Source organism: Diceros bicornis, chromosome 41, assembly GCF_020826845.1.
Source record: "Diceros bicornis minor isolate mBicDic1 chromosome 41, mDicBic1.mat.cur, whole genome shotgun sequence".
In the NCBI taxonomy this organism is placed as follows: Eukaryota; Metazoa; Chordata; class Mammalia; order Perissodactyla; family Rhinocerotidae; genus Diceros; species Diceros bicornis.
In genome coordinates this window covers 7026796-7049572 of record NC_080780.1, presented here as the reverse complement: position 1 = coordinate 7049572, position 22777 = coordinate 7026796, and the positions used below count along the sequence as shown (strand labels likewise).

Here is a 22777-nt window from a genome sequence, read left to right as displayed (position 1 = left end):
AATCTCCAACTGTTATTGTTAAGCTATCTATTTCTGTCTTTAATTCTGTAAGTCTTTGCCTCCTACATTTTGGGGCTCTGATTTTTGGTGCATGTATGCTTTTAATTGTTGTATCTTCTTGGCGAATTGATCCTTTTCTCATTATATAATGTCTTTCTTTGTCTTTGTAACAGTTATGGCTTAAAGCTTATTTTGGCTGATGTTGATATAGCCACCCCAACTCTGTTTTTGTTACTATTAACATGAAATATCTTTTTCCATGTTTTCACTTGCGACTCAACTGTGTCTCTTGATCTAAAGTAGTCTCTTGTAGACAGCTTATAGTTGGGTTTTGTGTGTGTTTTTCTCCATACTGCCAATCTCTGCTTTAGATGGGAGAGTTTAATCTATTTATATTTAGTTACTGATAAGGAAAGACTTCTGCCATTTTGCTCCTTTTTGTGTATGTGTATATCTTATAGCTTCTTTTGTCCTTCAATTCTCTAGAATCCTTTCTTTGTATAACTCTCCTTATGCTTTAAGGAAGACTGCTTAGATATGAACATTTACAGAGTAAATTATATTTAGAAGAATCTTCTACAGAACACTGAAGCTTGAATTGGTTGTTATGGAGATCTTGAGATCATAGTCTTGCTGTTGCTGTGGTGGAATAATGGAGAGATGTCTACATTTTCCCAAATAACTCCAGAACTGCTTGGACAAGATATTGTGCTGCTGTTTGGGAAAGAGGAGAACAAGAACTTGACTGGGTGGTGGTGAATTTCTTACTCTGCCAGGCACTGAGTTTGCCAGGATTGCATTTGATCCTCAGGACAACCCTGCAAGGGAGGGAGAGAGGTAGTCTTCTTTCTATTAAATGAGGAATTGGGAGCCCCCTCACAGTCAAATGCCTTGTTCAAGGCCAAGTGGGCGTAGTGGAAGAGTAGGAACTATACTCACAGGTCTTTGGACCCCAAGTCCAGCATTCTGTGTGCCCCTGAGTGCCACCATAGAAGGAAGAAAGTAGGGGGAAGGGAGAGGCAATGTGTTTCCACCAAAAGCCCACCAACTCGAATGAATGGGGACATATGTAATAAGAGGAAGGACCTATCTGAGGATATTGCTTCTTCACTCTCAGGGTTTGTGAATATTAAAGGAAAGTGTAAGTAAATTCATTTCACAGTGCCTGGCACGCAGTAGGTCTTCAACAAACATTTCATTCTCTTTCCCTGGGGATTTTTTCGGGAAACATTCTGTGTTCTTGACAGTCCTCAGATTCCTGGATTCAGAATGGTCTAGAAGCTGTGAAGTTTGGAAATGTAGGTAATGTTATTTTGTTCTGTATTGTATAATATCAGTTTACCTTTGTTTCCAGACTGAGTGGTCATTTTGTAGTTTTGAGTGTTGCGGCAAAGGCCTTGGGTTTTGAGTCGCCTTTTAGGGGCGGGGAACTGATCTTGTACCATGACTCTCACAATTTCACGTCGTCTTTATTTCCAAAATGTTTGAGCTCATTGGGGGTGGTAACGGTGGTGAAGGAGGTCATCTGAATTGGTCTGCATCCCCATCACACCCTCACTTAGGTTCTGGTACTTCAGTACTAGGTTTTGGGGCACATGTATGCCGTTTGAGTTCATTTGACTTTTTCAGAACCTCTCAGGGTCCATTTGGCTTCCCAAAGGTGAAGACTGTAAGTTCAGTGCACTAGTGTCTTTCTTCTACCCTTAACGGGGTACTGACTCCTTATGGATAGAAATAACTGGTATATTATAAAGGTCCTTGCTCCATTTAGAGGAGTAAATCTCACGTTCTCAGGTCAGAAATAGATCTTCTTTCTCCTCGTTAAGCGTGTGCTTTACGCTCGCCCGAGAGTGAGGCGAGAGTGGGGCGTTGTCCGGAAGCTCCGAGGAGGCTGGCGAGACACAGTCGCCCTTTGTCCCCCCCAGTGCGTTCCGCATGGGCTGCAGGGCTCTGGTCTCCTACGTCCAAGTTTAAATAGAAGGAAACAAGCAGCTGGGATCAGGATTAATTGAGTTTGGGCCCTGGTTTCACACAGGGGAGGGGGCAGATGGTGATGCTCTGGCATCTGTGAGTGTTGGGAGCCCCAAGGGGGCCGTCTGTCCTGCAGGCTGTTCTTCACCCAGTGCTGGAGCTAGAACTCTGCTAGAAAACTGGAAGTACTGGACATGTGACATCTTCCCTCTGACTCGCTCCGTTTGTGTGTCTTATTCAGGAGGCAGGGGAAGAATGTTCTAAACGACTTAGAGCTGTGCATCTTGCCAGAATCAGCATGCAGGACAAGCCTTTGGGGAGCACAGCTGAGTCACTCTTCAGGGCTAATGACCCTCTGGGATCCCCTGCTCAGAGCTGCCCTCCGGAGTGGAATGCCTTCCTTGTTGATTCTGGCCAGTGACATTTATTTACGTGGCCACGTCTCGGGTGAAAAGTTCTGAAACTCAGTATCACTTTTAAGAAAACAGTGGATGGGGAAGGACGGAAAGGTGCAGCGAGGGGCAGGAGGGTCTATTCTATGCTAGTTTCTCCGTCAGGTCTTCATCCCTGCTGGGCTCATGTCTATGAACAAGGCATGACCAGTCCTGTCATGTCCCGTTGTGGTGGGCTAGTAGGTGCACCTTGATGAGACCGTGTAAGAACTGTTCCTCAGGCCCCAAGGGATACTTTGGGGGCTAAGCCGTACCTGTTCCTTGGCCGAGGGCTGCAGGGTCAGCGTGAGGGAACTGTTTCATGGGGGATGCCACACTGTGACTTTCCCGTGAAACTGGTGGACGTGGGATCCAGAAGACCATAGGGGGCTCTGCATGCCTGACCAGAACATTCTGCTTCCTGGGGAGAGTCCCTGATGCCTCTGTGTCCCAAGCAGGTGACCATGTGGCCAGAGGAGAGCCTGTTCATGGAGGAGTGGGTGACTAAGGGAGTCTGGGCCAGGGTGGGGGTCCTTTACATTTTGAGGTAAATGAATTACAAATGAATTCTTCTTTTCCTTCTTGAGCAGTTTAGTGCTGGGGTTAGAGGGTCAGTATGTCTGCCCTTGTCTTAGTCGGCTTGGGACTGCTGTAACACAGTACCACAGACTGGGGGCTTAGACAATGAACATTCACTTCTCACAGTTCTAGGGGCTGAGAAATCTAAGATCAAGGTGCCTGCAGATTCAGAGTCTGGTGAGGGCTCTTTTCCTGGTTTGCAGATGGCTGCCTTCTCCCTTTGTCCTCACATGGCAGAGCGAGTGCGCTAGCTCTCTGGTCTCTTCTTATAAGGGCACTAATCCCGTTAGGGGGACCCCATTCTCATGACCTTGTCTGATAACCCACTTACCTCCCAAAGGCTCCCTAATCCCACCACGTTGGGAGTTTGACTTCAGCATATGAATTTGAGGGGACACAATCATGCAGTCCATAACAACCTTTCATATCTCCTATACCCTTCTATCCTGTTCTTTCAGGATTTGCTTTGTCGCTTTTGGAACTGGAGGATCAGCAGCTGGGCTGGGCAGCCTGGCGCTCCCACACCGACGGGGCAGTGCTGCTCTCTGGCCATGCAGGGTCTGAACTGGCTTGGCCAGCGGGGACTTAGGAAGTGGCTGAAAGGGCTGAGCAGTGAATGAAGAGGACTAGAAACACAGAGATAATTAGAAGTCATTAAAGATTCATACTGCTAGATTTTATAAAAGTAATAAAAGTAGATTAAATTGTTAAATATAGTAGTTTTTAATATGCCTGTACTCTGGTCGGCTTTCAGTCTTGTCAGACCTGCCTACTGTACAATAATAATGCATTTCAAAGCCACTGATCATCAGTTTCCGACCATTCCTGCTTTGGGTACACCGTACGTCTCCCTTGTCCTTGCTAAAATCTTGATTTCTGGAGCAGAGGGACCAGTTTTCCTTATGTATGCTTTAATATTTTTTCCGAAAACGTAGAACCCACAGTAGTTACTTATTGCGTATATTGAATGGTACAGAGAAAGAAAAGATGTGATTATCTTTAAAATATAAAGTCCTGAAGGTGGGGGGATATTGGACTTTGGGGTGCACCGCATGACTTGGCAGATTTTGATAACGGGCCGTTTTCAGAGTGGCGATAAAGCATCCAAACGAGATGGACTCCATTTCCCGTAGGTTTACTCAGTGAAGAGGGGCGGATTCTCAACCAGCTGTTGGCCATGCCTTCCTCACTCAAAACTGTTGCTGCCTGAGAATTCAATTAAATTGTGTACTTTTTCCACAAGCAATGTAGTGTCTTCACTCACTTTCTAATAATAATAAAACTTTCTGAATAATAAAATGATCTTATTATTTTTTTAACCTCCTAAGGGAAGAAAGGAAATGCAAAAGAAAGGAAGAAAAATAAAATAAGACAAGTCCTTCCGCATTTCTAGAATCTGCCTGTCCAGAACACCCTCTGCGTGGTTCTGTTCATGTGACTTAAGCAGTTAATGGCCTCATTGTTTTAGGTATAGAGCAGTGATTTCTCTGGAATTCCTAGAAAGGGGGGAGAGCCAGGCACTAGGGCAGAGGGAGGGAAACAGTGCTTGAGAATCTCAAGGGACTCAGCGTGGAGGTTTTAGGGAGAGGGTGGGAAGGGAGGAGAAGCAAACAGGGCCACTGGTCTGAAACTTGACTAAAGCGCTTCTTACTGGAGAGAGAAATTTTCAAAATCACATGAGTAATTCATGCTCCTTCTTGTAAACATTCAAACCGAGAAGGCTGTAGAGAGTCCAGTTCCCACTCTCGCTCTCTCTGTTCCTTCTGGTGGCCCTCCCTGCAGGTCAGTGTTCAGATTCTTCTTGGACTTTTTATGCTTGGAATACATGGGTGCACACATGCACGTTTGTCAGTTTCCTTTTACACAAACATCGCCTTACTTCTTAGCTCTTTTTCTCGTTTATCTCAGTTGCTGACATCTGTCAAGCGCGACCTTCTGCCAGTTCTTTGAGAAGTGCTTTATGGGAACTGTATCATTTAATCCTTGCATGAGGTTGGGACTGTACATTTTCACTTCAGTTGAGGAAACTGAGGCACAGGGAGGCAGGCTGCTCCTTGGGGCTGAGCCAGGCAGTCGCTTCCACGTGGCCTCCTGCAGACGAGACACCCAGTTCCACGGGGGCTCTTTCTGCTGGCCGCCTACCAGTCTGGAGAATTGCTGTGCTGTGATGTGGTTACCAGGCTCCCGTTGGGGCATTTTCTTGTGTGTTCAGCAAAGATTGAGGCTCTTGGTCCCTTGCTGAGAGCTGAGGATACAGCAGCGTCCGGGACAGATATGGTTCCAGGCTGCGGAGTGCCTTCTTGGTGGGGACACAGACGCACACCAAGTCAGCAGCCACATACACCTGGATGTGTCTGCAGGACCAGAGGAGTCCCAGGGCGGTGGAGCAGGGGCTGGAGGGGCCTGGACAGGGTGGGCGGGGGCCTGCCTGCCCTGAGGGGCCGTAGAGAGGGGAGGTGGAATGAAGGTGGAGGCCTCCAGGTAGAGGGCACAGAACATACAAAGGCCATGAGGGAGAGGAGTGTCCGAGGACCTAGAGGAGGCCGGTGGGTGAGGTGAATCCCAGGTGGCTCCCCAGGAACCTGGAGGGGAGGCAGGGCCCCTGGGTTCGGCCTGGCGGTTGTTGGTGAGCTTGGGGTGCATCCAAAGGCCGCTGCCAGCCTGAGCAGGCGGGATGCAGCTGGGGCGGGGAGCTTGTTCCAGGTCAGGGTGGGGGGGCATGGCCTGGTAGCCCGCTGCCAGCCTAGGAGCAGGTGGGATGCAGCGGGGGCGGGGAGCTTGTTCCAGGTCGGGGGGTGGTGGTGGCCTTATTGGCAGCAGAGATGGAAGGCAGTGGATGGATTTCAGGTGCTTCTGCAGCCAGCACTGACTGGGCTGGATTACAGGGGAGGGGGTGTGAGAGAAAGGGAGGGTGGAGGAGTCGTGGGCTCTGCCATGTGCAGTTGGTGGGTGCCGCTGCTGTGAACTGGAGTGAGGGAGAGGGGAGATTTGGGCGGGCGCAGTGGGGTTGCTTCCAGTTTTCCCGTGTTATAGAGTGTGGCAGTGAAGGACCTGTGTGTATGTGTGTGTGTGTGTGAGAATAAGTTATGAGAAGTAGGATTCCTGCACGTAAGACTGAAGTTTGGGAGATGCTGCCCCGAGCCTGTTCTGGGTCCCCCGCCTATGGCTTAGGAGAGCCCTGCTGTTCCCAGGCCAGCCCCAGCTCTTGGTGGTCGTCCCAGTCCTTTTAATTTTCAGCAATCTGAGGGGTCAAAAATTATAGTTCATTTTTGCTATTATAATTTATATTTCCATGGTTACTAGTGAAGTTGAGTGTGTTTCACGTGTATTTTGCAAATTGTTTGCTTCTGTCCTCTCCCATTTTTACATTGGGCTGCTTATCCTATCTCTTATTTTAATAAACAAGAGATTTACTAAATGCAGATTGCTGCGTAGTGCTCCTAATATTTTCTCTCAAGGTTTTTTGCTTGTCTTTTGATTTTGTATAGAGGGCCTTTTGCTGTAAAGGAGTTGGTTTTTCCTTCATGGCTTCAGGTTAAGAGTCTTGCTTAGGAAGATCTTCCTCACCCAGATTTTGTAGCATTCTTCCATATTTTCGCTTAGTATGTTTTGTAATGTTCAAATCGCTAATCTACCAGGAAGGGCGGGAGGTGAGGATCCGACTACATCTTACTGAGCACCAATAGCCAGTGATCCTGGATCTTATTTTTCATTCTATGTTGTCATGCATTCACCTCCATCCAGAAGCTCTTATTGTGATCTGTAGCCTCCTGTGTCTGTCCTGTGCCTGTCGATCAGCCAGGCGGGTCCTGGCACACTGGGGTGTTCACTGGGATTGTATCGCACTCCTCCATTAACTGTGGAGGAGTGGCATTGTTGAGTGAGGGCTTCCCTTCCCAGAAAGTGGTGTTTCTACCTTCGTGACTTCTTTCAGATTTCTTTCAGGTTCCTCACCAAAAGTTTTTGTTGTCTTCAAAGGATCTTTTATATATTTTTTAAGTAGATTATTTTTGTTGTTTCTGTGAATATAACCATTTTACCGTTAGACTTTCTGTCTTGGTGCTGGTGAACAGAAAGACTGAGGATGTGTGGATGTGTGGGTGGCTCTGGCATCGAGACCTTGCTAAATGTTCACGTTAGCTCAAACCATTTTTCAGCTGATGGTCCTGCATTTCATCTGTGAGTAACGCAGACTTGTCAGCTTTTCCTAGCCGACGTTTACACCTCACATCTGTTTCTCATCTCTCTGTACTGTCTGGGACCTCCAGAACAGTTGTGGCTAATACTGTAATCGTGGGCTTCCTGGCCCTAATTTTAGTGGGAAGGTTATTGGTGCTTCTACGTTATATAGGCCACTTGCCTGCTGGAAGTTTCTGGTAGATGCTTTTTATCGAGTTAAGAGAGTTCTTTATTTTACGCCTCATCACTAACATCTTAATTACTGGCAAGCAGGGAATTTTTTTCCCCCATTATCCTCTGTGCTTTGAATTTCAGGCCTTTACTTTTGGATATATTTTTCTGTAAATGAAAATGGTGAAATCTGCTCCAAACAATGTGATTGAAAGAACAAAAGTGAAGAGAAACCTTACAAGTAAGTGCAAATTTCCTATTCTCTTTTCTTATCATACAAAGGTATTTTATTAACAAAATAATAAAGTAGGTGGGCTGACTTCAAACATCCCTTGGTTTGAATCTCGAATCTCTTTATTAGCTGTGTGACCCTGGCAGGTACTTATTGCCTCCGAGTCTTGGTTTCTTCATCCATAAAATGGCATAATAATTCTGCCTCAAAGAATTGACAATATTTAATTGTTCTTAATTAAGAACCACTGATCTTTGCGTGTTATATTTTCTCATTGTGCATTTGCTCCTTTTAGCTTCATCTTCAAAAACCTCTTACATGAAGAGCATTTGGTGAGATGTCTGACATATAATAGACAGTCAGTCAAGGGTGGCTATCATTGCCATCTCTGTAGTCATCACTGTTGTCACCTTCATCTTGGGTGGCATCATTGTGAGAGTCAGGAAAGGCGGGAAGCCCTGGGATTCCAGCCCCATGGGTCCTGTGAGCCAGGTTGTGGAAGCTTGACGATATGGATGTGCTCTCAGGATAGTTCGTGTAGCGCGGTGCTGCAGTGAACATACGTTCGATCGGTAAACCCAGCTCTTCTGATGAACAATGGCATGTGTTTCTGTGCTGGTACCACACTATTTTAATTACTTTTCTTTATAATATTTTACTGTGTGATGAGAGTAGTTCTCGCTTAATGCTCTACTATTGACAGTCTTACTATTTACTTAGTCAGTTTTTCAGTTTTAATGAGGTTGATACTGCATTTCATTTACAAAAACTAATTTTAATTTTTAAATTACTGACTTTTAAGGGAATAAAATCTTTTTGATGTTTAATCTTCCCATTTAGGAACTTAGCATGTTTCCATTCATCCAGGTCTTTTATGTCTCTCAAGGAAGTGTGGTGATATTCTTTTATTTATATAGGGCTCTTCTTAGTACTGAGCTAAATTGTGCATGTGTGTATATCAGCTATAGAGAGTGGGGAAATTTCCATCTGTTTTCTGGTCAGTTACTGTGTCTGTGCAGGGGGTTATCCTGTCCCTCACTGCTCTGCTGCCTTTAGACTAGTTTTAGAGAGAAGTGTTCTGCCTCATTTGAGTAGATGGTCCCTCAGTCTTGTTGCATTTCCGATCTGTGTGGCCTTCCACAGGTTTCCTTTGGATAACCCATCTTTGAGCTTGCTTGGTGGCTTCTGGAAGTCCCATGGTGAGGACTGGTAGGATGGTTGGTTCTGCTTGACCGTGGAATTGAGAACCAGGTGGGATCTGGGCCCATTAATACGTTTTAGTTGAGTTTTGTCGGTTTCCGTGATGGCTGCCAGTTAGGAAGCTCTTTCTGGGATGTGAGCACTCTGTGCCGGGCCATGCTCACCATCTCTGTGGTGCCCCTATCTCAGGCACCGTCCCGAGTGCCTGCTAGTGGACAGACCACTGAGGGAGGGACCTTCCTGGGCTTGGGCCAAAAGGTCCCTGCTGAGTTGTTGCTGAATGTTTCCTGTGTGTTTGGTGGTTTGAAGGTATGGTGTTGGCGTTTGGGTGGGAATGTTCCTATGTTTTAACTTCCTTCTGCTGCCAGCTTCCTTTGTCTTCATGCTCTGTCATCTCTACCAGGAAAGTGACTATGGCATTGCCGGAAGGGCAGATCTTCTCTTCAGGAGCACCTGATAAAAGTAATGTGAAGTGTGGCATTTCAGCTTTAACTGTCGATTCTCTTTTAAGTTGTCTATGGGTTCTGGCAATTGCGTTCTGAAATTTTATAATTACTTTTTAAAACTTTGCCTTTTTTTTAATTCCATTTCATTCACATATTTTTAAATTTGTCTTCATAAGCATCTTTTTGCTCTGTGAAGACAGAGTGGTCTCTGATATCAATACAGTGTTGAATTTAATTTTTTTAAGTTAAGGGTATTCTGTTCCCTTTTGAGAAGGCCTAAACTTCATTCCAGAGCTGTTTGGCTGAATAGGCTGAGTATCCTCGTCATTAAAGTTGGGATTTGTTGAGTGTCTAAATATTCACTGTTATTACTCTAAATATTTAGTGTGAGAAAGCTAGACAGAAGGAAAACTTTATATTAACTCAGGAATTTTGGGGAGATAGCAAAGATACACAGAAATCAAGAGGTCCTTTGTTTCTGAAATATTTTGGAGGTAAGTTAAGACACTTATTTTTCACCCAAGTTCATATATTCTTGAAGATCTCAAGTTTACCTTGTGTCTGACTATAAAACTGCATGAGAAGCACTATCTTGACTGATGGGCGGATGGTGCCGAGAGCATTCCATTTACTCTGTAGGTGTGAGGGCAGTGGCCAGATCAGTGCAAGAAGCGTGTTGGTCTGTGCCGGGTGTATTGGTGGTGCCAGCTGTGGGTGCCAGATGGGGCCATTGTAAACAACGCCTGGAGGTTTGTTTGCAGCACGCTCTCTCATGTCTATTGATGGGTTCTGCTGTTATTGAGGAGGTACTGTATCTAACTTTTCAGTTCATCATGTTCAAAAATCATATTGTCTTTGTTTTGTCTACTGTAAAGTTCAGTATCCACTTTATTGAAAACAGACAAAAATGAGCCAGCCCCGATGACCTAGTAGTTAAAGTTCGGCGCTCTCGCTGCTTTGGTGGCCCAGGTTCGTTTCTCGGTCGCAGAACCATACCATTCATCTGTCAGTTGCCATGCTGTGGTGGCGGCTCACACAGAAGATCTAGAAAGACTTAACAACTAGGATATACGATCATGCCCTGGGGGGCTTTGGGGAGGGGAAAAAAAAAAGAGGAAGATGGGTAACAGATGTTAGCTCAGCACAAATCCTTCCCTGCAAAAAAAAATAGACAAAAATGGTTAAAGTGGTGACCAGCTTGACTGACAACTATATGTCATTTTTCTTTAATTATAGTTTAATTTTGCTCATTATAAAAAGCAAACTTCTCAAGCATGTGTTGTAAATTTGAAGGCATATGCATAAAAGATGCATTTGGAAGTAGTCCTGGGGCATTTGGATTAGAAGCCAGGAAAAGAATAGATTCTTTGGAAAAGATGGGGAACCTCTCAGCATATGAGGAGTAGAAGTGATTCACAGGTCCGTGCTGTCGTTATGTGACCTGAGTCCATTCCTGACATCTGGCCCTTTAGCGTTGCAAAGACCTTCATACTTGTTTGACCATTCAGCTTTTTTTTTTAAACTTGTGGTCAACTTATCTACTAGAATTTAGAGATGTTCCCCTCGACATAATCATTATAATACTTTTTAGACTTACAAATTCTTTGAGAGGGTGAAAGCAGATACCCTTAATAAAATGCCTTTGCATATACAGATGATGTTCAGTTTTGAGGAGTCAAATCATCAGGATCATGTATCTCCCCTCTTGATCCTAAAAAGATCAGCATCCATCTAAACATCAGCAGGCTTTACAGCTTGCAGGTGGCTCATGTGTTTAGCATCTAACGTGTCACAGATATTAGTAACTCGTATTTAACGTTTACTGTATGGTGGATCCTAAGTCTTTACATGCATTAGCTCATTTCATCCTCATAAAAACCCTTAAGGGAGATACTATTTTCATGTTACTTTTGGAGCTGGGGACACTGAAGCTCGGTGAGTTCAGCAGTTTGCCCAGACGTCACCCACTAAGACGAGGTGGTGTCAGGAGACAGCAAGGCTCTCTGGCTCCTGCGCCTGATTCTTAGCCATTGTGCCCAGTGGGACCCTATCCATTGGTTTTCTGAGTTCTAGGCCCATGACTTCTTTCGTGTCAGGTCAGAGGCGTGGCAGGCTTTACTTCCACCTTTGGGTGATCAGGAAAGGTTAGTTTATGACTGCTTCATTGAGTGATCTGTTCTCCACCCAAGGACACCCACATCGCAGGCAGCAGACCAGCTCAAACACATAAAAGCAACAGTGATAAAGACTTTGCTCGACTGAGCGCTTGCTCTGTGCTGATCTCCCTCTTAAGTCATTGTGTGTGTTTCCTTTAGACATGAAGATTCGGTGTCATTCCAGTGCAATATATTAAAATCCTCAGGAAGGTGGGGTTTGTCCCCACTGCCCTGCCTAGGAACCAGGGTCCAGGAACACCAGGGAGTTGCCCAGCTAACTACAAAGTCACCTCTAGCAGGACAAGGGTTTGTGTTGGTCCCCACCCTCTCCTCCATGCCTAGAACAGCAGCTTGGGCCCTCAGTAAATGTGAGTTGGATTAATGAATCAGATGAAATAGCCAGGATTTGTACTGCAGGTCAGCCTGCTTCTGCCTGCCTCCCGTGGAACACACATGCACCGTGTGAAGAACATCATTCTGTGCTCAGCCCTTGGGGCTGGTCCCTGGTCCCGGATGGAGGAAGGTCCCTGGGGGGTGGGGTGAGGTTTGCAGCCTGGGAGGACCCTGTGAAGGATGTGGGCTTTAGCCTGGGCTCAAAGCATGAATTATAGGTAAACTTTGGCCATGCAAGAGGGTCTGTGTATTCCATACCCTGCCTGCCTTGGGGGCCCTTGCTCTTCAGGTGAAGGCAGGCTTGCAGGCAGTGACCTGGGAGCCCAAGGCCACTTCCCGTTGCTCCTCTGGGCTCTAGCATTTGTCCCTGCTGTCAGTTGACGTGATAACTAGAAACCTACTTCTTGTGGACTTCTTTCTTGTTCTGTTCTTCAAAGAGTCTTTTAAATTATCTCCTTGAAAAAAAAATTCATTATGTCTGTTTTAAAAATTTTAGTCCTGGGTGCAGAGCATAAAATTCACGTTCGTACAAGTTCAGTGTGTTGAGTGACGGCCTCTTTGACTTTTCAGCTTTGGAGTTGAGCACGATGCTGAGCTGGAGGTGGGAGCTCTGGGGAGTGGTGGCTCCGTGACTGGCAGCTGGTTCTCACCTGGGTCCTCCCAGTCAGCTAGGCAGCTGCCGAACAGACGGAGCCCGAGCAAGCCCTGGACAGGTAAGTTCTGTTTGGTTTTCACTAGCAGATCATGTCTTTCTTTACAGAAGAATTGTCTGTTAAATATTGATTAAGGTGAGATCAATAAATGCCTGTCACTGCAGGCAGAGGCATAACAATAGGTCCTTTATTCCAGTGTTCCTGCAGAGAGTCTCTCGCTGTATCTCTGTGTTCTCTCTCCCTCCCTGTATTCACTCATTGAGCTGAGGTGGGAGGGGATGGAGAGACCATGCTGGGCTTGATCCAGGCTCTGCAGACCACCCTCCATGCCGACTGCCTGCTCACCCTCTCCAGTCCCCCTTTGCTTTCCGTTAACTTGGGGTCATAATCTGCCTCCTGGGTTATTCTGAGAATAGCATAGTGAGCTCTTAAAAGCTGGCAGCTGTTTTTGGAGATGGGTCAGAACAGAGTAGGGGAGGCGGGTCTCGACTCTGGCCTTGTCTTCTAACATGGTGAGTGCCAGTCCACCCCACCCTTGGCACTGAGATTGGGGTACACATAAATAACGAAGGTCTGGGGCAGGGGTTAGGGTTGCTTCACCTGAGGTGGACCTTGCTGGGAATGGACCTTCCCTTTCATCCTGCTCGGCCTGGGGTGTGGCATTCTTACCATGCTATCAGTGGGTCTGAGATATTAGTTGGAGGACTGAGGTTAGAACAGTCTTCAGCAGATGTGCCTGCTGGAGCCTTTGCCTCCAGGGAGGGTGGGGAAGTACTAGAGAGTGTATCAGTCAGCTCAGGCTGCCATAACACATACCACAGAGGCTTGAACAACAGAAATATACTTCCTCACAGTTCTGGAGGCTAGAAGTCTGAAATCGAGGTATTGGCAGGGCTGGTTTCTCCTGAGGCCTCTCTCTCCTTGGCTCGTAGATGACTATCTTTTCCCTGTGTCCTCACATGGTCTTCCCACTGTGTGTGTCTGTGTCCTTATCTTCTCTTCTTTATAAGGACACCAGTCACACTGGATTAGGGCCCATCCCAATGGCCTCATTTTACCTTAATTACATCTTTAAAGACCCTGTCTTCAAATATGGCACAGTCTGAGGTCCTGGGGTTAGGGTTTCAACATAGGAATGTTTGAATTTAGCCCCTAACAGAAGGGACCCCCAGCCCAAAGGGCTGAAGGGAGGCTGAGGGATGGGAGTCCATTGTCCTTGGTACGAAGGTCCTGGGCTGTCTCTCCACCTTTCCTCCCTTCTCTCCTTTCCCCATCTGGTGTCTCTTCCTCCTGCTTTTTGTTGCCTTTCGGGACCTTTTGTCCCTTTGGGTTTTCCTTCACTGTCTGCAATGCAGAAGGAAGGATTCTTATCCTTTGTACTAATTGGGTTCATTCAGCAGATGCTTCCCGAGGCTCAGCGTTATGTTAGATGTGAATAGCATTTTACATACCCTGTTCCGAATTCAAAAGTACACATGTGGGAGTTTTCATGTTTCCTTCTAGAAAGCTAACGTGAAAGTTGCTTTTTTCTGGAGTATGGTGTTTTCCCTGTGAGTCAGTGGCCCGTTGTAGGGACAGCGTCCTGCACGGAGTTAGGAGTAGCTGTAGCTTGTCCCGCCCTAGTCCCGCCGAGTCAGGCTCACTTCTGATGAACCATAACCGCCTCAGACTTTCAACACCCTCCTGGAGGAACAGGCTGTGCCATTGGGACAGACTGCTTTTTGTAAAACAGAGGCCCTTTACCTCCTCCTCACAGCGAGATGAATGAAGGTAACAGAAGTGCTCTATCTCTGGCTTTTCACAGAAGCTGTAGAAATAAGAGTCTTCTAGGAGAGTGAATCAGAGTGAAAATAATTGATCTATGGCTGATTATAGCCCTCCCTCCTGATTCAGTGTCTGAGACCCAGGGCACTGGTGCTGGCGGCCAGGTGCTTTGCCTTTGACGGTGAGGTTCCTGAAATGTCGGGCGGGCGTGGTGTGGAAGGCAGGTGCCCGGCGATTGGGTGGGCTGATGCTGTCATGTGGAGGCAGTCGTCCTCCTTGGTCCCTCTGCTCCTTTGTGCTGCTTTTGTCCTTCATTTGTGACATGGGAGTTATGATGAGTGGTGCTGAGATTCCTTCAGGTTTGGGACTGTTTTTGTTTCTGGCAAGCCTTTACAGTGGTGAAGAGACGCATCTGAAAAAGGCAGGAAACCTCCCTGACCACCTGCCCCCGATCCTTGGATCATCTGACCAGCCTACACCTCTTGTCTTTTTTCTCTCCGGTCGTATCTTTCAGACGCAGCTCTCTTTCAAAGCCTTGAGCCTCTGTATTCCAGGAGGCTGATCAGGGACCTCTTGGCATGGACACAATGTTGAAATGAAACCTCGTTTCACAGTTAATCCTCCTGTTTTGGGCTTGAAATCTAATTATCAACGGCAGCTTAAGCAGTGGGGTTGGCTGCCGTGGAAGACAGTGTGGGTGTGCCTCATCTGCCCTCCGAGAGTGGGGAGCTGGGTGCGTGGCCATCTGGCTGTCCCTGGCTTCACGACTTGGAGTCCCCATGGGGATAGTTGGGGTAGGGAATAAGGGGTGGCCCCAAAAAACCCCTTGGGGTGGGAAGTTCCACAACCGTTTTAACCACAAAACCCTTTCTTGACTGGACCTCGCACATGCATGCCTCTCATCCAGCATGCGAGTGTGGGCCCAGTGGCCGAGCCAGGGGCCTGGAGCTCCCTGGGTCTGGAAGCGATAGGACAGTGGGCATGGGTGCCTTTGTCTCCTCCCTGCGATCACCGTGACAGTTCTCGTGATGGGCTTCTCCAGGGCCGGGTCCAAGGTAGAAAGTCTTAGACTTTTTTTTTTTTTTTTGTGAGGAGATCAGCCCTGTGCTAACATCTGCCAATCCTCCTCTTTTTTTGCTGAGGAAGACTGGCCCTGGGCTAACATCCGTGCCCATCTTCCTCCACTTTATATGGGACGCCGCCACAGCATGGCCTGACAAGCGGTACGTCGGTGTGCGCCCGGGATCCGAACCGGCGAACCCTGGGCCGTCGCAGCGGAGCCCGTGCACTTAACCGCTTGCGCCACCGGGCCGGCCCCAAAAGTCTTAGACTTTTTAAAAGCCAATTTGTATTCTTCCGTGACTACACACTGCACCCTTAGTCCTGGCCAGACAGTTGCTAAAAGGCACTCTGATGGGACATGGAGGTAGTGTGGGGCTTGCAGGTCTGTGGGCTCCAAGCTCAGGCCAATCCAACGGGTGGTCTGGAATGTGCATCCTCTCGAGGGCAGTGCCAACCTTGTTGGGTGCAACGTGGGCTCCTGGGCATCCTTCATGAGCCACTGCATTAATGACAACAAATCTGACCCAAAGTTAGACTCTGCTAGCTGGAATGCTTTGTATAATGTATTTGCTTGAAACCGCTCGTAGATTAGTTCTCACTTTCCTTTTTTCTACTCATTCCATTAGTTCCTAGCAAGCACCCATTTGGTACCAGGTCCCATCGTAGGTGCTGGGGCTACTGTGGTCTATAGGCTGCCCATAGCCCCTGCACGCACGGAAGGTATTTGTAGTAACAAGATACTCCATTAAGATCTCCTGTTCTGTTTGCTGTAAGAGTTGGAGCCCAGTCCCCTTGTGTTTCAGAAAGATGCTGCCTCACAAAATAAGAGGGTCTGAGAGGGATCAGTTAGTGGCTAATTAGGGAAATGGTTATTGTCACAGTAGGCTTCAGTTTGCATCCAGTGCCTGGATATGGGCGAGCCCGCTGTGGGAATCACGGATCCTGGAGTGACGGGGCCATGGGTGATAAAGTAGGAGAGGGTGATGGGCATCAGGGCAGCCCTCCCACCGTTCTCCTTGACATTCACTGCATCTCAAGAGCCCTGATTGTTTTGGAGTCATAGTGGGGAGAGAGAGAAAGGTATAAATGATCTTAATTGTCCAATTTCTGTTCTCCTACTCATGATCTCGGAGAGGTCTCTGAGTGTTTTCCTCAGGCCTGCGGCCTCTCTGGGACCATGGCTTAGCCATCCTCTGGCTCTGTTTTTTGGTTGCTTGTTTTTTTCTCTTTAGAGAATTTTTAGGGGTTGACTTGGGTCAGAGTATTGCAACCCCAAGCTGGGTATCTGCTGCAGCAGCCTCCCCGCAATGGCCTCACCCTCTGGTGCGGTGTTGTCCCTCCCATGGCCAGCAGAGGTGGGTTTGCCCCCAGTGGTGTGGCTCTCACTGGACTCTTATGGACAATAGGAGGGCGCCTCTCTCACTGGCCACTTACCCTTGAGATGCAGTCAGAGGAGGGCTAGTTATTGTGGTTGCAGCTATTTTACTTATTTAACAAGACAGAGCTTGGTCAAGGGTAGAAACCGTTTCTCTGCCCAGTTGCATTAATCATTTGTACTTTCTCATTTACAGTAAGTTTAAACCAAAGCATTCTCAGAATCTAACTAAAAATGGAATGACTTCCTCCTTCCTCTTTCTCAGGACAGAAAATCACAGTTGGGCCACACAGCCACTTCGATCCTTAAGGTCAGCTAGCCATGAACAGATCTTCAAGAAACTCATATGCTTTGGTGTTATGTCTTCCTTCCTTTCTTGGCATCCTCTTGTCTGTGAGTTTCTGTAACAAGGCACTTCCCTCTTTTGGCAGCCTTTTGTATTCTTCTGTGGAGTGCCCATATTGTTTTATTTCTGCCTCATTTTGGGCACTTGATCTAGCATGCCCTGATATGGTGATGTTGCATATGCCTCTCTCCCTCACTGGAAAGTACTGGAAAGCAAGGATCATGAGGCATATCTCAGTATTCCTGATCAGCCAGCATGATACCTTGCACATGACAGAATCTCAATAAATATCTGATCAAATGGTTCACTCTGTTGGGTCCAAATACAATGGTGTCTTAGCACATTATTCCCTGATGCAAAGAATCTAAAAATCATTAGTCTAAGATTGAAGGAAGAAAAATAATATTACCATCTTGCTTGTGAGTCACTTAGAGATGTAGCTTTTCCACTCTCATTTGTTTCAAGAGTGTTTGTAATTCTCATAGAAGCATTTTTTTGATGACTGCTCTAAAATCCTTGTGTGACAGTTCTGACCTGAGTCGTCTCAGTGCTGGCGTCTGTTGACACTCTTTTCTCATTCAAGTTGTGATTGTCTTTGTTCTTGGTACGACAGGCGATTTTCATTGTATTCTGGACATCTTGAGTTTCTGTTGAGAGCCTCTGGATCCTGTTTAATCTTCTTAGCAGGCAGTTTTCCTGTTGACATCCAGCCGCAGGTCTGTGTGGGAGTGGGTATCAGTTGCCTACTGGGCCTCGCAGACACCACCTGGAGGGCTGACACTAGACACCTTGTTACAGTCAGTTTGGGTGGAAGTTCAGTTCCTCCTTGGCCCCACTTATACCTTCCCGGAGCAATACCCCCTTGCAGCCAGGTTGGAGGGGAGACTCAGCTCCCAACTGGGCCCCCTGGCTCCAGGGTAGGGGGAGTGGAGGGCCCACATGCACAGTCTCATCACTTGGTGGGGGTGGGGGACTCAGCTCCCAATGGACCCTGCTGGCATGGGAGTTGGGGGAGGGGGAAGAAATGCCAGTTAACCCCACATCTCACCTCCTGTGCCCTTCATGATGCCAGGAGGGGTGGAAGCAAAGCTCCCCGTTGGACCCTGCTGGCACTCCCCCTGCAGAGGAATCGAGTGTCCACTTGCACTGGATGAGAGAAGATCAGCTTCTGCTCAGCCAGGAGACACCCTTCCGGCAGATCAGAGTGTGGCCACCTGCTTCTGCCAAGTTAGGAGTGGGAAGAGGGGTGGAAAATTAGTTTCCACTTGGCCTGCTGAAACTGCGATGGGTGGGGTCAGTTTTTCCGATGGTGTTTGGCTGGAGTAGGGTGGATATTGTCAAAAAGTTTTTTAGTTTTGTTAGGCCACCCTTTTCCTGGTCCTTTGGTGGCGGGAACATGCTTTCTTGGAACTTTTCTTATCCCAGCCTGTTGGTGGTTCCTGGTTGGAGACTTCTGTAGTGCCCTGTCTGGGATCTGTGGGAGGCGATAAGGAAACCTAGGAACTCACTGCCATGTTCTTCCTCAAGTCCCGACGTCCCCAGGCAGCTCCCCTCTTCTCTCCACCTCTTAGAGTCTTCCTCTGCTTGTTGTTGTGTGAGGTCCTTCGTGGCTACTCCATCTTGTCTAGAACTGGAAATCTCCACTTTGGCTTTTAAGGTTTTCTATTCAAAATCTTTTACTGGGAACGTGGTGGTTGAGTTTTAGAAGGAGCTTTAGAGAATAATCATTTGGCTCCTTATGAGGTTCAGCCAAAAGATGAAAATAATTGTCAGAATTCCATCAATACCTGTTAGAAGCCCAAGTGTTTTTAAAGTGAAGTGGACAATTTTTAAACCTTTAGCACGTAACTAAATTGAAAGAATTATGACTCTAATCTTTTAAAGACTGATAACTAATCAGTCTGGTTTCTTTTCATGTTGCCAGTTCATCTCTTTGCCATGATTCTCCCACTCAAAACCAAAAACAGCTATTTGTTGCCATTATTTCTGTCCATTAGAGTTGGGAGAAGATCTGGTTGCCACTCAGGACGTCTTGGTGCCTTGATTTTGCTGACTACCAATAGATCCTTAAGACAAGAGTTTCTCAAGAGAACTGAAATCGTATTGAAATATTTCTAAGTATTGATAAGTTTCTGACAACTTTGGGGATAAGATAACAGGTAGTATTTCTTGAAGCTTAGTGTTTTTAAGCAGTGATAATACCAAAGTTGAATTTGGACAAAGTGGTCTGCACTTTGTTATTTAAGATAAGTCGTGGGGATCCAAACCCAGCAGCCTCGGCTCAGGCATAGCCCCTCTGTGACGCCCCCAATGTCACAGAACGTGGTGGAGTGATGCCTGGCATGTCTGCCCCCTGTCCACACGTTGTGGGTGCCGCTGCGGGGAAGTGGATAGCAGTGCAGAAAGGACTCGCTCTACGGAAAGAGGAGGTGCAGAGACCAGGTGATGGCTGTACACATGACAATCACAACAATAGCTGATGTGCGTTGTGCTCCTAGTGCAGTGCTCTTGTGAGTGATTTCTGTGCATTAACTCACGTGACCTTCACAACAGCCCTCTGAAGTAGATACCTCTCCCTGTGTTACAGGGGAGGACACCAAGGCACAAAGAAGTTAAGTACAGTTCATTTATGTTATTCACCAACCCCATATTTGTGAATTTGCCTACTCGCTAAAGTTTATCTGCTCCCCCAAAATCAATACTCATGACACTTCTGCATTCACTCGTAGACTTGCACAGAGTGGTGAAGAATTCGAGTCGTCTGACTGGCACGTTGAAAGACGACGCTTTGCCTTCTTACTTCAGCTCTCCAACTCTAAACATGTGTCCTTTCTGCAGTCTATTTGGTTCTGTGTTTTTCACATTTTTGCGTTTTTTTGTTGGTGATTTTGCTGTTGAAAGCATAGCATATAGCATAGTTGGTGTTCCTCAGCACAAGAAAGTTATAATGTGCCTGACAGAGAAAATATGTGTGTTAGGTCAGCTTTGCTTGGGCATAACTTATAGTGCTATTGGCCATAACTTCAATGTTAATGAATCAACGACATATATATATGTGTGTGTATATATATATTTATAAGGTAAGTTGTCTTTAAACAGAAGCACACACAAAGTAAAAACACATAGAATATTGATTGATTGATAACAGTGTTTTGACAAGAGGCTCACAGAAACCAAACTCCGTATTTCCCCTAGGCCAGTGGTTCAGTATTCACTGATTCGGTATTCACTAATTCACAGCGTAGCTATTGCAAATGATGAGAATGACTGTTCTTGTTCTTGGCCACACCAAATCCTTTGATATCCTTTTCTCCTCCAAATTGTTTTCTTGTTTAAAAAAACAGTTTGAAGTATAATTGAAGTACAATAAACTGCACATATTTAAAATGTACGATCTGAGTTTTGATATATGTAGGCACCCATGAAACCATCACCCCAATCAAAGTAATGAAGATAAATCCGTCACCCCCAAAAGTCTCCTCCTGCCCCTTGGCAGTCCTTCTCTCCCACCCTCCACCCATCTGTTTTCTCTCACTACAGATTAATTTGCATTCTCTCGAGTATTACATAAGGGGAACTAAAGGGAACTGATGTATTTTAATTGGCCTCTTTCCCTCTGCATAATTATTTGGAGATGTGGCTGTATTGAAGCATGTAGCAATAGCTTGCTCCTTTTTTATTGCTGAGTAGTATTCCTTTGCACGGACCCATCACAAGTGGTTCATCCATCAATCCGTTGATGGACATTTGGGTTGTTTCCAGGTTTTTGCTGTTTCAATATAGCTGCTGTAGATTGCTTTCTTTACTACATTTTTACTTCTTTCTAGACTTGTAGGAATGCTATGTCCTTCCTTCCATCCTTCTTTCTGGATTTGATCTCCTCCTGCTGAGGTCCTGGGCGTCTGGTTGAGGCACGGCTGTGGGTCCACCAGTCATCTGCATTCCAGTCTGGGAGAGAGCAGGGGTGGGACTGGTCAGAAAGACAGTGTCCAGGGCCAGCCCAGGCAGTGGACGAGGCACCAGGCATGGATGTCTCTCTCTCACAGGGCAGAGCTCTGGGCACATGGGGATCCACACCTACTTAATTCTTGCTAAGTCTGATCTGTAGTGTCAGGAGCCAGCCATTGTGGATCCTCTGAGTCTACCTTTATTTTATTGATTTTACTCATATTCTAAATGGTTAAAGATAATTCCTGGGAGCACAGCAGACTTACCTTTCTCCTCGGATAGCCCAGACTTTGGTCCGGGAGGGCCCATCCTTCTGGTCATCAGTGAGTTACCTTGGGACCCTGGAGATAAGTGCAGGCTGCATCTGGGGCCTGAGTGATTCATCACCTAAGGTGTCCACTGTCTTTGTCCTCCTGTGAAAGTGGCCAGTGTCATTAGACTGGGAACTTGGGTATCTTTGTGATGTAAGAACATAGCTCTTCTGGCATTGACAGTGGGAATGGCTTGACTTCACAAATATTGAAGAATAGCCGTGGGAAACCTAAGCATGCTAATTATACATATTTGTGTCTGCTGTCGGTTATTTAGAATTATGGGTAGCACACTCTAGCGCTTTTGCATGTCTCACCCGGAGAGCAACTCTTGCCAGACTTAACATGTTTGTAATCATGGAAGCTTCTGTTGAACAGGATTGCCCTAAAATGCAGGCATGGAAGAAGAAGAATGACAAAGGAAACTTTCATGTGTGCACCTGCTGAGGTAGGAAACAAGGTGTAGGAAGGAAACCTCTTGTTTTTTTTGGTCTTTGGTCCTTGTCCAATGTTGGTAGCTCATTCAGCTTTTCAAATAAGTTTTATATATGAATGTTAAGAGGAGCATCTACCAAAATGTTGCATATGGCCATCTTTGAAATTTTGCAGAGGACTTTCTGCCTTGGTACCTCCCAAGGGAATATACCTCCCGAGGTAGCAGAAGGAGCTCTTTTTTTTTAGGGTGCTTCCCTGTGGAGAGCTGCGAGAGGGCTCCTGTGTGTTGCTGTATATGATCTGTAGGCCAGACATCCCAACTGTCTTCAAGAAACAGATTTTCCTTTTTTCTTTCTGAAAGTGGGGGCAGCCCGGCAGCAGTATTACCGAGGGAGTAGCAGAATCAACAGGCTGTCACAATCCATTCTGAGTTGAAAGGAGGATTAATTTTTTTAAGTTACAGTCTCAATTAAGGGAAGATGGAGGAATGTAATAACATGCAGTGAGATTTATGATAAGAAGTACAAACTCTGATTGAATAGCTCCATTTAAAGCATTTCATGCTTTCAGACATAATAGAGCTGTAGGCCTGAAGACAGGATGGAGGAGAGGAGGGTAATGTTTCAGAGGTGCTCTCTTCTTTGTACTGTCAGGCGTTATTTTGACGAATTACTTCATAGACAAACGAGTTGATGTCTGAGGGTCCAGAGGGTGTATGATGGATGTGGATGACTTCATCAGATTATTACTTTCTTAGTTATTGCAGATTTTAGAACCAATGGGGGAAAAGATGTTGCTTTGAAAATGACAGATCCTGCAAATTATGCAAATTTCAGAAGAAAAACTCCTGGTGGTTATTTATAGTGACTCTCATAATGTAGGACTAGTGTGGCCAGAGTAGATACGAATCTATGTTTTTTGAAACAAAACAATTTAAAATTTCATTTTATAATTATACAATAAAGAATTTTTGTAATAAAAATTTAAATTTCATACAAAATAGATTAATATGTTTGTAAACATCTGGAACTTCAGCGTTTGAGGAATTTTTAGCATCATGTAGACTATAGAGTGTAGACCCATTCAACCAGTTTTAAGAGAAAACGAGGCTTGTTTCCAATATGT

At 46.1% G+C, this 22777-nt stretch overlaps 1 protein-coding gene across 8 annotated transcripts in view; it reads left to right on the top strand.

The window, feature by feature from the left end:
• Positions 1-22777, top strand: part of GRB10 (growth factor receptor bound protein 10) — a 192549-nt gene that overhangs the window by 18121 nt on the left and 151651 nt on the right. For 4 of the 8 annotated variants that reach the window (XM_058534807.1, XM_058534800.1, XM_058534802.1 and 1 more), the window contains exon 2: positions 12329-12471. The exons of 2 other annotated variants lie outside the window; for them this stretch is intronic. The gene's annotated coding sequence lies outside the window, so the exon portion shown is untranslated. Of the gene's footprint in view, positions 1-7475; positions 7573-12328; positions 12472-22777 lie in introns of those variants that run through there. 2 more of the 8 variants (XM_058534801.1, XM_058534811.1) reach the window with 2 other exon arrangements.